The sequence below is a fragment of the Pithys albifrons genome, chromosome Z (genome assembly GCF_047495875.1).
Source record: "Pithys albifrons albifrons isolate INPA30051 chromosome Z, PitAlb_v1, whole genome shotgun sequence".
Taxonomy (NCBI): domain Eukaryota; kingdom Metazoa; phylum Chordata; class Aves; order Passeriformes; family Thamnophilidae; genus Pithys; species Pithys albifrons.
Window position 1 is genome coordinate 61,653,705 of NC_092497.1, and position 12,681 is coordinate 61,666,385.

A 12,681-nucleotide genomic window follows, 5' to 3' on the forward strand; every position below is an offset into this window, starting at 1 on the left:
CGGCAATGGCAGCGGGAGCGGCAGCAGGATCGGCAGCCCGGGCAGTGTTGCCCGGCGGCTCCCGCTGAACCCGGAGCAACAGGACGGGCGGTCACGGCCATCGCATCCTGACGTCAGCGAGCGGGAGCGCAGCCACGGGCACAGCGAGCTGGATCTCTGCAAAGCAGGTGCAGCCAGGTGAGCGCAGCAGGACAAGGCGCTGGAGCAGCGCAGGGTCCCGCCCTGCACCGGAGGGCGTTTGCAGGACCCGCTTCTGATGCTGCCCCCCAGGAAAAGGACCAACATCGCCATCCCAGGTTGTTGCACTGCACCAGAGGGAAGTGGTCACAGCACCCAGTCTGACAGAGTTCAAAAAGTATTTGAATGATACTTTCAGGCATATGGTGTGAGTCGTGGTGATGGTCCTGTGCAGGGCTAAGGGGTGGACTCAATGATCCTTGTGGGTGTCTTCCAACTCAGCATATTCTGTGATTCTGTGACAGATGTCTGTGACAGATGTCAGAGCAATGTAAAGATCCTCTGTTAAAATATTTAAACTCTTTTTTCCTTCCCTTTTTTCTTTTTTTTTTTTTTAATTACATAGTATCTATCTTTCCAATATAAACCTGGTAACTTCTTTAATGCTGTGTACATTTTTTCAGCATTTTATGATGTTACTAAAGCGTTGTTTTCAGAAGAGGACAATCTAACTATAATAAAATGAAATACAAAAAAAAAGAATGATAAAATGGTTTGGATTGCAAGGGGCCTCTGAAGATCATCTAATCCACCTATTGCAGCTTCCTCAAGAGACATACCAAATCCATCCTAAAAATGCCATGTTCTCTGTCAGATACTACTATTACACACTAAAATAACGAAAGAGAGTAAAACTGTTTTAGGCACACCACTTGATAAACAACACTCTCTTATGTGAACACATGCTACTGTTAATCCCACGGGCAAGAATGCATTCAAAACAGGACTTGATACGATTATTAACAGAATAATTATGTCTCGGTTTGAGGGGAAAAACCAAAATGTTTTACCCACAAGCAGGGGAGGGGCCCCCTCCACAACAATCACACCACTCTTTATCAAATTTAAGAAAAGGAATTTTAATACAAGAAGGATAACTGCTATATATATATATATATATGTAAACAGACTAGTGCAACCCACTTCCCCAACACCATAAGAGAAAAAAAAAAAACAACAAAACCCAGCAGGTTTTCCTCCGGGAGAAAAGGTTATACTTAAGTGTCCTTGTCACAACTCGGCTGGCTGCAGAGTGAGTTTCAGTCCCTCTCCAGCGAAACAGACGAGCAGTGGGCTTTCAGATGGACTCAGTCTCTTCCCCCTGTGTTCCCCGTCCAAGAAGCAGCAAATCCAAGGCAGGCAGCAGCACGGCAGGAAAAGGTGGTCCGAAGTAGGCAGCGGCAAGACAGCCAGGGAAAAACCCCAGCAGTAACCAGCAGGGCAGCCTGCCTCCTTGGAGTCCCCACTCCCCCCTTCCGCCGAGCCAAGACTGAGCAGAATATCCAAAAAAAAAAACCAAAAGAGACAAACCTGCCCCCACCCCAGCGATCACAGTTAACTGCCTCTTTTGTTAACCGCTGGCCTGGGCAGTTAAGTGGCAGGGGAGAGAATTTACATAATAATCCCAAACTACAACATTATCCACCCCTAAATTCTCTTCCATGCCGATACTCTACATTAAACTTAAATTTTCTTTCAAATAATTAAGTGTTTACAAATACAGTAATATGAGTCGTTTACCCAGAGATAAGTTCCCCTTGAGGTATACATCGTGTCTCTCCATCTTCCTGCATCACCCACCAGGTGGAACCAGATCCTTGAGCAAAGACAACCCCACGAATGGGTTTGCCTTTGCCTGAGGCAGGGTTGATCCAGACTGTTTTCCCTAGCATACCTCTCAGGTGTATTACAGGGACTTTGTCTCCATCTACAGTGTGAAGGGGTTCTGATTGGGCAGGGCCGGCTCGATTGACAGAGCCTCTAGTGTTGACTAGCCATGTAGCCTTTGCTAAGTGTTGATCCCAGTGTTTGAAAGTCCCTCCACCCAACGCCTTCAAAGTGGTTTTCAACAGTCCATTACACCGCTCAACTTTCCCGGCAGCTGGTGCATGGTAGGGGATATGATACACCCACTCAATGCCATGTTCTCTCGCCCAGGTAGCAACTAAGCTGTTTTTGAAATGAGTTCCATTATCTGACTCAATTCGTTCTGGGGTGCCATGTCGCCACAGCACTTGTTTTTCCAGGCCTAGGATGGTGTTCCGAGCAGTGGCGTGAGGCACTGGGTGTGTCTCCAGCCACCCTGTGGTTGCTTCCACCATGGTGAGCACATAGCGCTTGCCTTGGCGGGTCTGTGGCAGTGTGATGTAGTCAACCTGCCAGGCCTCCCCGTACTTATACTTATCCCAGCGCCCACCATACCACAGGGGCTTCACTCTCTTAGCCTGCTTAATGGCAGCACATGTCTCGCAGTCGTGGATAACCTGAGAGATAATGTCCATGGTTAAATCCACCCCTCGGTCTCGTGCCCATTTATAAGTGGCATCTCTGCCCTGATGGCCCGAGGCATCGTGGGCCCATCGAGCCAAGAACAGCTCTCCCTTGTGCTGCCAGTCCAGATCTGTCTGTGATACTTTCACTTGCGCAGCTCGGTCTGCCTGTTGGTTGTTGAGATGTTCCTCATTGGCCCGATTTTTGGGCACGTGTGCGTCTACGTGGCGGACTCTCACAATCAGCTTCTCTACTCGGGTGGCAATATCTTGCCATATATCGGCAGCCCAGATGGGTTTCCCTCTGCGTTTCCAATTGGTTTTCTTCCATCGGTCTAACCATCCCCAGAGAGCATTGGCCACCATCCATGAGTCGGTGTAGAGGTAAAGCTTTGGCCATTTCTCTCGTTCAGCAATGTCCAGGGCCAACTGCACGGCTTTAAGCTCTGCAAACTGACTCGACCCACCTTCTCCTTCAGTAGCTTCTGCAACTTGTCGTGTGGGACTCCATGCAGCTGCTTTCCATTTGCGATTAGTCCCTACAATGCGACAGGAGCCATCGGTGAAGAGGGCGTAGCGTATTTCCTCTTTTGGCAATTGATTGTATGGTGGAGCTTCTTCCGCACGTGTCACCCGCTCTTCCTCTTCATCTGCTAGACCAAAATTTTCACCTTCAGGCCAGTTTGTGATGATTTCCAGGATCCCAGGGCGATTTGATTTTCCTATACGGGCGCGCTGCGTAATCAGGGCAATCCACTTGCTCCAGGTAGCATCAGTGGCGTGATGTGTAGAGGCAGCCTGTCCTGACAACATCCACTTCAGCACTGGTAGTCGAGGTGCCAGAAACAGCTGTGCTTCTGTGCCAATCACCTCTGAGGCGGCTTGAACTCCTTCATAGGCGGCTAGGATCTCTTTCTCTGTGGGGGTATAGTTGGCTTCAGATCCTCTGTAGCCTCGGCTCCAGAATCCAAGTGGTCGGCCTCGAGTCTCACCAGGCACCTTCTGCCAAAGGCTCCAAGACAGGCCATTATTCCCGGCAGCGGAGTAGAGCATGTTCTGTATGTCTGGTCCTGTCCTGACTGGTCCAAGGGCTACAGCCTGAGCAATCTCATGCTTAATCTGGTCAAAGGCTTGTTGCTGCTCAGGGCCCCAGTGGAAATCATTCTTCTTACGGGTTACCAAGTAGAGAGGGCTTACGATCTGACTGTATGCTGGGATATGCATCCTCCAGAACCCTATGGCACCCAGGAAGGCTTGTGTTTCCTTTTTGCTGGTGGGTGGAGACATTGCTGTGATCTTATTGATGACTTCTGTTGGAATCTGACGGCGTCCATCCTGCCACTTCACTCCCAGGAACTGGATCTCTTGGGCTGGTCCCTTAACCTTACTCCGTTTGATGGCAAAGCCAGCTCCCAAAAGGATCTGGATGATTTTCTCTCCTTTCTGAAAAACCTCTTCTGCTGTGTCCCCCCACACAATGATGTCATCAATGTATTGCAGGTGTTCTGGAGCCTCACCCTTCTCCAGTGCAGTCTGGATCAGTCCATGACAGATGGTGGGACTGTGTTTCCACCCCTGGGGTAGTCGGTTCCAGGTGTACTGCACGCCCCTCCAGGTAAAAGCAAACTGTGGCCTGCACTCTGGTGCCAGAGGAATGGAGAAGAACGCATTAGCAATGTCAATAGTGGCATACCACTTTGCTGCCCTGGACTCCAGTTCATACTGGAGCTCCAGCATGTCCGGCACAGCGGCACTCAGCGGTGGGGTAACTTCATTCAAGCCACGATAGTCCACAGTCAATCTCCATTCTCCATCAGACTTATGCACAGGCCAGATGGGGCTGTTGAAGGGTGAGTGGGTTTTGCTGACCACCCCTTGGCTCTCCAGTTCACGGATCATCTTATGGATGGGGATCACAGCATCACGGTTCGTTCGGTATTGCCGACGGTGCACTGTCGTGGTGGCAATTGGCACTTGCTGTTCCTCAACTTTCAACAGTCCAACAGCAGAAGGACTTTCTGAGAGACCTGGCAATGAGTTCAATTGTTCAATCCCTTCTGTCTGTACAGTGGCTATTCCAAAAGCCCATCTATGCCCCTTTGGGTCCTTAAAATATCCATTCCTGAGGTAGTCAATGCCCAGGATACATGGGGCGGCTGGACCAGTCACAATGGGGTGTTTCTGCCAATCTCTCCCTGTCAAGCTCACTTCAGCTTCTAGCACAGTCAACTCTTGAGATCCCCCTGTCACCCCAGAAATAGAAATAGTTTCTGAGCCCACATGTCCTGATGGCATTAATGTGCATTGAGCGCCAGTATCAACCAAAGCCTTATACTTTTGTGGGTCTGATGTACCAGGCCATCGAATCCACACAGTCCAATAGACACGGTTGTCCCGTGCCTCTACCTGGCTAGAGGCAGGGCCCCTCTAACACTGATCCTGGTCATAGCGGTCAGAACCTTTTCTCGATGAGTACACCTGGGAGGTGCCCTCCTGTGGGTCAGATTCTTGCCCGTGGGAAACTGGGACTGCACTTACTCTCACTGACCTTCTTCCATTCTCCTTCAGTTCTTGTACTCGGGCTGCAAGGGCACGGGTGGGTTTCCCATCCCACCGTCCCATGTCTTCTCCATGTTTGGCCAGGAAGTACCACATCTCAGTTCGTGAGGTCTGTCCACTTCCTCTGGCTGGGGGGCGTCTGGCTCTGACTTCAGAGGTTCTCATTCGCACTGGTGCCACTTGGAGACTTTCCCTAATTTCCTCTCTGATCGCTTTTACCTCTGCAGGCAGCGTCTTGAGACTCTCAACCAATGTCTCTACAGCAGAAATACGGGCCTGCATTGGGCTGTGGGTCATGCTTTCATATATCCGGAGCTTATTTGCTACTGCGCCCACTGTTTCATGGTTCTCTTCCCTATACATGGATGCCAGGAAATCGGTGTATTCAGCTGGCCCCGAGCGTGAAAGGTCCCACCACATATGTGGTGTGCATCTGACCTTGTCAGGGTCATTATTGGCTTGCCCACCTCTTCCAAAAAGCACGTCCATCATTGCCATCTCCCTCAGACGTAAAATTCCTTCTTCTATCGTCTTCCAAGTCTTCCTAATATGATGTTCCTGCAGGATTTCTCTATAAACAAACTTCTCTCTTATACTCGTTAGAAGTCGTGCCCAGAGTGAAAGGGGCTTTGATTCCCTCACGAACACCTGTTCAATAGCCACGTCCTGGGCCAGAGCCCCCAAAAAACCTGGCTTCAGCACCATCCAGTTGTAAGGTTTCACCCATAAGGTCCCAAACTCGGATCAACCAAGTCAGGATGGGCTCACCCGGGTGTCGAGCAATGTCTTTCCGCAAACTACGGAGATTATCAAATGACAATGACTCAGTGATGATCTCAGGCTCTGGGTCTGCTTGCTGTGGAGGTGCAGCAGCCCCCTCATCGTCTGCTGGATGGTCTAATTTGGTCTTATATTTCCTTTTCTGAATAGGGGCAACTTCCATAGGCTTGGCCTGTCCTCCTGGTTTAGCCTCATCCTTTTCTCCCTTCACTGTGGCATCAGGGGTTTTATTCTCTCGCTTTTCCCCCTTCACTGGGCTAGGTTTCTGAATGCATTCTGGAAAAACCCTGGCCCTACCTTCAAACATTCTGTAAGCTGCAGGGATACAACCCTGCAGAAAAACCATAAAGAGCAAGATATCTCTGGCATCCAGGGAGAATTTAAACATCTCAAAAGCTGTTGTAGCAGACTTGAATGGGGAATGGACAAAGGGTTGGGAGAAGAGATTCCCCTTTGTTCCTTCCCAAGGGTCCGTACTATTATCACTGAATCCCCAGAGGTAGCAGCTTAGGTTGCGGCAGGAAAACAGCCTGGAGAGCACCACCCACATGACATCCAAAGGCATCGAATTCATGGCACCATAAATCCAGAGTAAGAACTCAATAATAATTGCGGCTATTTGAGTTTTGCTCATTGATTTGTTGATAAGACTTAAACCTGCCGCTCCTTTTGGCATGAATTTGTACCAACAAAAAGCCAATATATTATACAGGATGGTCCTGATGAACCCTAAGCTCAAGACCCACATGGTGCCACAAAATAGCAGTTATCCTTCTTTGTTTACAAGCCCCACGTTGGGCGCCAAGAAATGTCTCGGTTTGAGGGGAAAAACCAAAATGTTTTACCCACAAGCAGGGGAGGGGCCCCCTCCACAACAATCACACCACTCTTTATCAAATTTAAGAAAAGGAATTTTAATACAAGAAGGATAACTGCTATATATATATATATATGTAAACAGACTAGTGCAACCCACTTCCCCAACACCATAAGAGAAAAAAAAAAAACAACAAAACCCAGCAGGTTTTCCTCCGGGAGAAAAGGTTATACTTAAGTGTCCTTGTCACAACTCGGCTGGCTGCAGAGTGAGTTTCAGTCCCTCTCCAGCGAAACAGACGAGCAGTGGGCTTTCAGATGGACTCAGTCTCTTCCCCCTGTGTTCCCCGTCCAAGAAGCAGCAAATCCAAGGCAGGCAGCAGCACGGCAGGAAAAGGTGGTCCGAAGTAGGCAGCGGCAAGACAGCCAGGGAAAAACCCCAGCAGTAACCAGCAGGGCAGCCTGCCTCCTTGGAGTCCCCACTCCCCCCTTCCGCCGAGCCAAGACTGAGCAGAATATCCAAAAAAAAAAACCAAAAGAGACAAACCTGCCCCCACCCCAGCGATCACAGTTAACTGCCTCTTTTGTTAACCGCTGGCCTGGGCAGTTAAGTGGCAGGGGAGAGAATTTACATAATAATCCCAAACTACAACAAATTAATAGAGCTTTGCCTGCAACAGTCCATACTTTGAGAGAAGCACTATTACACTATTGGCAAATGTAGGAGACGCCATTTAATGTCACTGTTAAAGTTTTTATACCAATATAGTATTGATGGGTAGGGCCATTTAAAAAAATCTTAAGTATTAATACTTGCTAATGAATGCTAATGAAGTACTTGTCTTTTTATTACAAATTCTACAGGGCCTACTGAAAAAAACCCAAAACAAACCATAAAACAAAACAATAATTTTTGTTTTCACACATTTTATTCCATTCCAACTTCTGCTTTTCGATATTTGCCTAGAAAACTAAGACAAGTGGCAGGTGGAGCTTATGTTTTGTTTTTCTTTCCCCCACCGTAAAGTTTAAATCCAAGTTTCTGAGGTGAGTTTAAAAAAAGTAGGCAATCAAAGGGAATGACTGATTTTTTTCCACGGATGATCCTCTGACTCCTCCTACTGTGATGTATCATCCTCCACATCCAAAACCTCAGTGGTGTTCAAACAATAGGTGTATGATGTTAACTTTGTAAGTCAACACACTCAGAGCACTCAAAATTTTGCAACCATGTCTATCTGTGTACTTTTTAAAGGTCACTAAGGATTCTTTGGAATCATTACATTTGAACTTGTAGCAGTCTGTCTGTTGAAAATGAGGAAACCTTCGGCAGAAGTTCTTTCAACACTACTGAGCACAACCTAGTATAGCTAAATAAAATAAATAAATAAATGTCTATGTGCATATGCATACACAAATATGTATGCACAGACACATATATAATTTGTCTTTAATTACATGTACCCATAAGAAAAACTGGGCTGGTAAATAAGGCAGTCCTAATGAGACATGACCTAATTAACCCAGAACTCCAATTAACATAGCTTAGTCATTGCTGCTGACCTGGTCCTGCCTAAGGGTGCCAAGGGCAGGGGTAACAACTGAGATGGTGGAGTTGCAGAAAACACTTATTTTTCTCTCACACCTTCCTTTAACCACCTGGGAAACTACTTGGCACTGACAGAACTATCAGTTCTGGCAAAGTAAGAAGGTGGTGGATGTGGCAGTCATCTTAGCTGGTGAACAGCACTTAGAGCATACAGACTAAAATACTGAACTGTTATAATAATGCTCCAGCAATCAGAAAATTGAAAATGACATTTAAAAAGCAAGCATTAAAATTAGATGAGAATGCTGTCTGTTCTCCTGTGAATGTAGGTCCATAACCCAGTTTTTGCCTGCACTGCTGAGGGACTGTGTAATACATTTCATATAAACAAACAAAACAGGAAAGGAAATGAGTTCAATTTGGCAGAATAATAAATATCACAGAGAAGTTGCTTGGCACCCCTACCCCAGATACATTGAGCAAGTTACATGGGCACTGGAAGGGAAAGCTGTAAAAGATTGTTTAACTGAGAGGATTACAGAGGATTTCTTGACTATTCCCTGTTTGGCAATCTGGAAGTTGAATACCCTGTGATCAGCAAACATTTCAGGCAGCAGGCATTTGCCATTGCCACTGACAAACAACTGCAGAAAAGGGAGTCTTTGACAGGGTTCAGGAAACAATCACATGTTCACTCTTGTGCAGTTTGCACTGTAACATTATTGGGTTTTTTTTTCAAATGTTTCTGTTGTAGCTTTCCAGTGAGTACCTCAGATAAAGCACTGAAACCAAATATGCAGTCCTTGATAACAAAGGGGAATGATATTATCCAGTGCAGGGACCTAATTGCAGGCAAATCAAGAAGGAGGAATTTTCCCTTGTAGAAGATGCAGCCTTCCTTGAATGGATTCATACAGAACTATCTAGCCTATATTTTTAGGACATTGAGGAGATTTAATGCACTTGAAATTAAAGTTGTTGCCAGGCCTTCTCATTATCTGAGTGCCCATTACACAAAGGTGCTGCGTTGATGGTTTCAGCTTTAGGTGCATGAGAAACCATGTTGTTCCAGGAGAGATAAATTTCCAGGTTTGGGGTTTTTTTTCCTCCAAAGACAGAAGATAATTCTAAATAACAAAAAAAAAAGCACTTTACTGTACAGAGCCGTTTCCTCCTAATATGGCCAAAAATAACCTGAGACAGCCTTGGCTTTGTTGATGCTTATCCAGACTAGACACAGCTGCTTCAGGATCTACCGGCCAAGACCCCCTGCCCGGACAAAGCACAAACAAAAAAGGTTTTTCATTGTTGTAGCCATCTGCCACAGCCCTATCAACAAAAGCTGTCTGTGTGTGGGAAAGCAAGGAATGAAAGGAGGGATGGTGTTAAGGACCACTAGCAGTTTTCAGCATAACCACACCAGAAAAATTGCATAGGAAGCACTTGGAGACACTTTTTTTTTTTTAATTTCCCTACATGAATCACAGAATAGGTTGGAAAGGACATTAAGGACACCAAGTTCAATGCTCCCTGTATATGGAAGCCTATTTCAGTGATGGCACTGTCACTCCCAGATGAAGTCTGCTGTCCCTCCAACACAATGGGTTTCACTGTTCGATGCCTTCTAGAGGTTACAGTTGAAGGCATCAAGAAAAAACAGCACAAATTCCAAGGCTTTTGTATCAAGTTGTGGAATGGCTATTTTTGGAGGTATTCAAGGACTGAAGAATTTCTTGCACAACCTGAGCCCATTAAACATGCTTGGAGTGGAGGCTGGGTTAGATGACATTCAGAGGTCCCGTCTGACCTGAATTATCCCATGAATGCACAAATCTCCCTCTTAGAGAGTGACCACTAAGCCTTGTCCTTCACTTCCTCTTCTTACACCAGCTTTCAACTCCAAAACCACCAACCTCTCATCCAAACTTGTGGCAACTGATTTTCTTTACAAAGTTTAATAAGCTTTGCAAAAAGCCTCTCAAAGGCTTTTTGAAAATGCAAGAGGATTATTATGCCCACAGGACCCCCCTTATTGGCATACTTACCGCCCTTCCTCCAAAAGCCAGTGATGTGGAACTTCACTGGAGCCTCTCCAACACCTTCCAACCACTGTGTTTATCCACACCCTTGATGTCATTCTCTGTCACACACTGTCATCTCACCAGGAATGGTGCCTAGTCCCACTGCTTTGGCATTCCCCAGGGCCTGCTAAAGCAGTTTTTCAAAATACTGGCACCTCCAATAATACACAGACCCCACGTGCAATTCTGTTTTCTTGTAACCATTTCTGATGAATGTTCTCAAATATGTTATCTGCTCCTGGCCATTTATTGAAATCTACTTTAACTACTTGTTTTTTCTAGTCTGAGTGTAACAGATCAAGTAATATCAGCACAATATTGAAACAAAATGATGAAGGGGTGGGAAATGATCTTTAGGGACGAGAATGAGAAAGAAAACTGTCACTTTTCAAATTTAAACTAGATCAAGTTTGTGGTAGAACAGAGCTGTGCAAGCAACTAGCTATGGAAAGCTGCTGAGGGTGAGACATGGATTACCAGATTCAATTCTAGATGTCCCACATAGTCACTGCCTTCTGCAGTGAAGGGAACAAAGTCCTGTATCATGAGGGGACCCATCTCGTGCCTACCTGCCCCAAACTTTGAGCCCTTCACCCCATACAGAAGTGAAACGTTGAAAGCACTATGTGCTGCAGAAGAAACCCCACTCACAACTGGTGGGAATCCCCAACAGTAGATGCAGAGCTTCTTTCTCATGTCATAATTTAACAAGTGCTATTAATTGCATTAGAATGCAGGTCAAAGGATCAAAAAAAAGTAGTTTATATGTTGTTTCTGCTCTTTTAGAAATAGAATCCATTGCCACAAGGTGGACTTGAACCACCATGTCATGCAGCAAAGCATCACTCTCACCCCAGCCTGCACTGGTTTCCCTTGCCAAGACTTGTCAACTTGGCCTTGGGCTGAGGCTGAGCTGCAGGGAGAAGTGGGCGTGGAGCAATCACCACAGGCCATGGGGAAGTGGCAGGAGCTCCCCATCAGAGAGGGAGCAAGGGTCTCTTCTGGGTAAGCCTGATGACATACCCTGATCAAACCCCTCCACAGTCTCTGCTGCCTGGGTCTCCTCTTCCACAGGGTCCTCTGTCCAGGACCACCCTGGACAGAGATGCGGCTGATATTTGGGGGCAGGGAAAGATTAAAGTTCTGGGCTATTTTAATCCACTTTATGATCCTCTGGATAAGCACTTAAAGACTCAGTGACCCACCATGTGAATTCTAGAGAGCAAAGTGCCTCAAACTATTCAGTGTGCTCCCACAGAAGCTCTGCCCTTTGCCTGCCCACACTTCTGTTCAGTAATGTGTAAGTTTCCAGTTTTTCTTATTAAAAGCATGTTTCTGCTTTTTCTTAGTAAAAACATGTAACAGGAATGCAGATAGCATTCATGATGTCAGTGAAACATGTGAGTTATTGATGAAAATGATGTCAGTGAAACATGTGAGTTAAAGTCCATTTTAAGAAAAGAAAATTAAAGAACAAAGATGATACCTAAATATACAAATAACAAACCCAATTATTCACCTATCAAAGTTGTAAGGTCTCAGTGAGTCATAAAAAGAACTTTATCAGGAGTAAGTTTCCTGTTTCAAGTTACCTTCAAACTCTTTTTTCAGACAACTGCACTGTTACAGAATTAAAAGACAGAGCACATTGTTAATTAGCTTTCTTTAGACATTTGTTAAACATCTGCCAAGTGGCCATTGGATGGCCATGTCATATTTAAAAAAATTGTTTTGGTTAGAAAAATCCACAAATCTAGTTCACAGCTAGACTTTCAATCATCTGTTTGTTTCTTTTATTCCCCTTTATTTTCCTGATTTTTCTGATTTCTATTGTTTTCCTTTCTGTTATGATTTCACTGCCATTTTCTAGTTCTCAGCCTTCTCTGCTGTCTGCATGTCTCCAACTACAAAGGCCAGTATCAAGGTAGCAAGAAAGCAGCAAGAGCTGTGTGTGTTCTCTCTGTGCTTGGGGGGGTTGGCAGTTGCTTATCTCAAACCAAGACAGTTAGGTAATTGAATGTTTTTCACAGAATTGAATGTTGTCCTTAGTGCTTTCACTGTAACAGAAAAATCACTTAATTTTAGCCTTGTAGCCCCTTGCATTATTCCACACTCATACTGCTTATTCTGGAAGAGCAGCCCTTTCTCCAGAGGTGTTTGGCCACATAGGAGCCTTTGCTGGATGGTAATTCTGTATATGATGTGGGAAATGGCATGTGATAAAAGGGCATAAATGAAACTGTCCTTATAAATGGGTCATGTTTGGGGACAGGAGCCAGTGAATGACTGTTTCCTTGACTCAGAACCTGGGTATATAACATATGGTCACAGAAGGATTCTTGTTTTGACTGTCATCTCCGAAGAAGTTAGTTAAGGTCTTTCTAGTGAA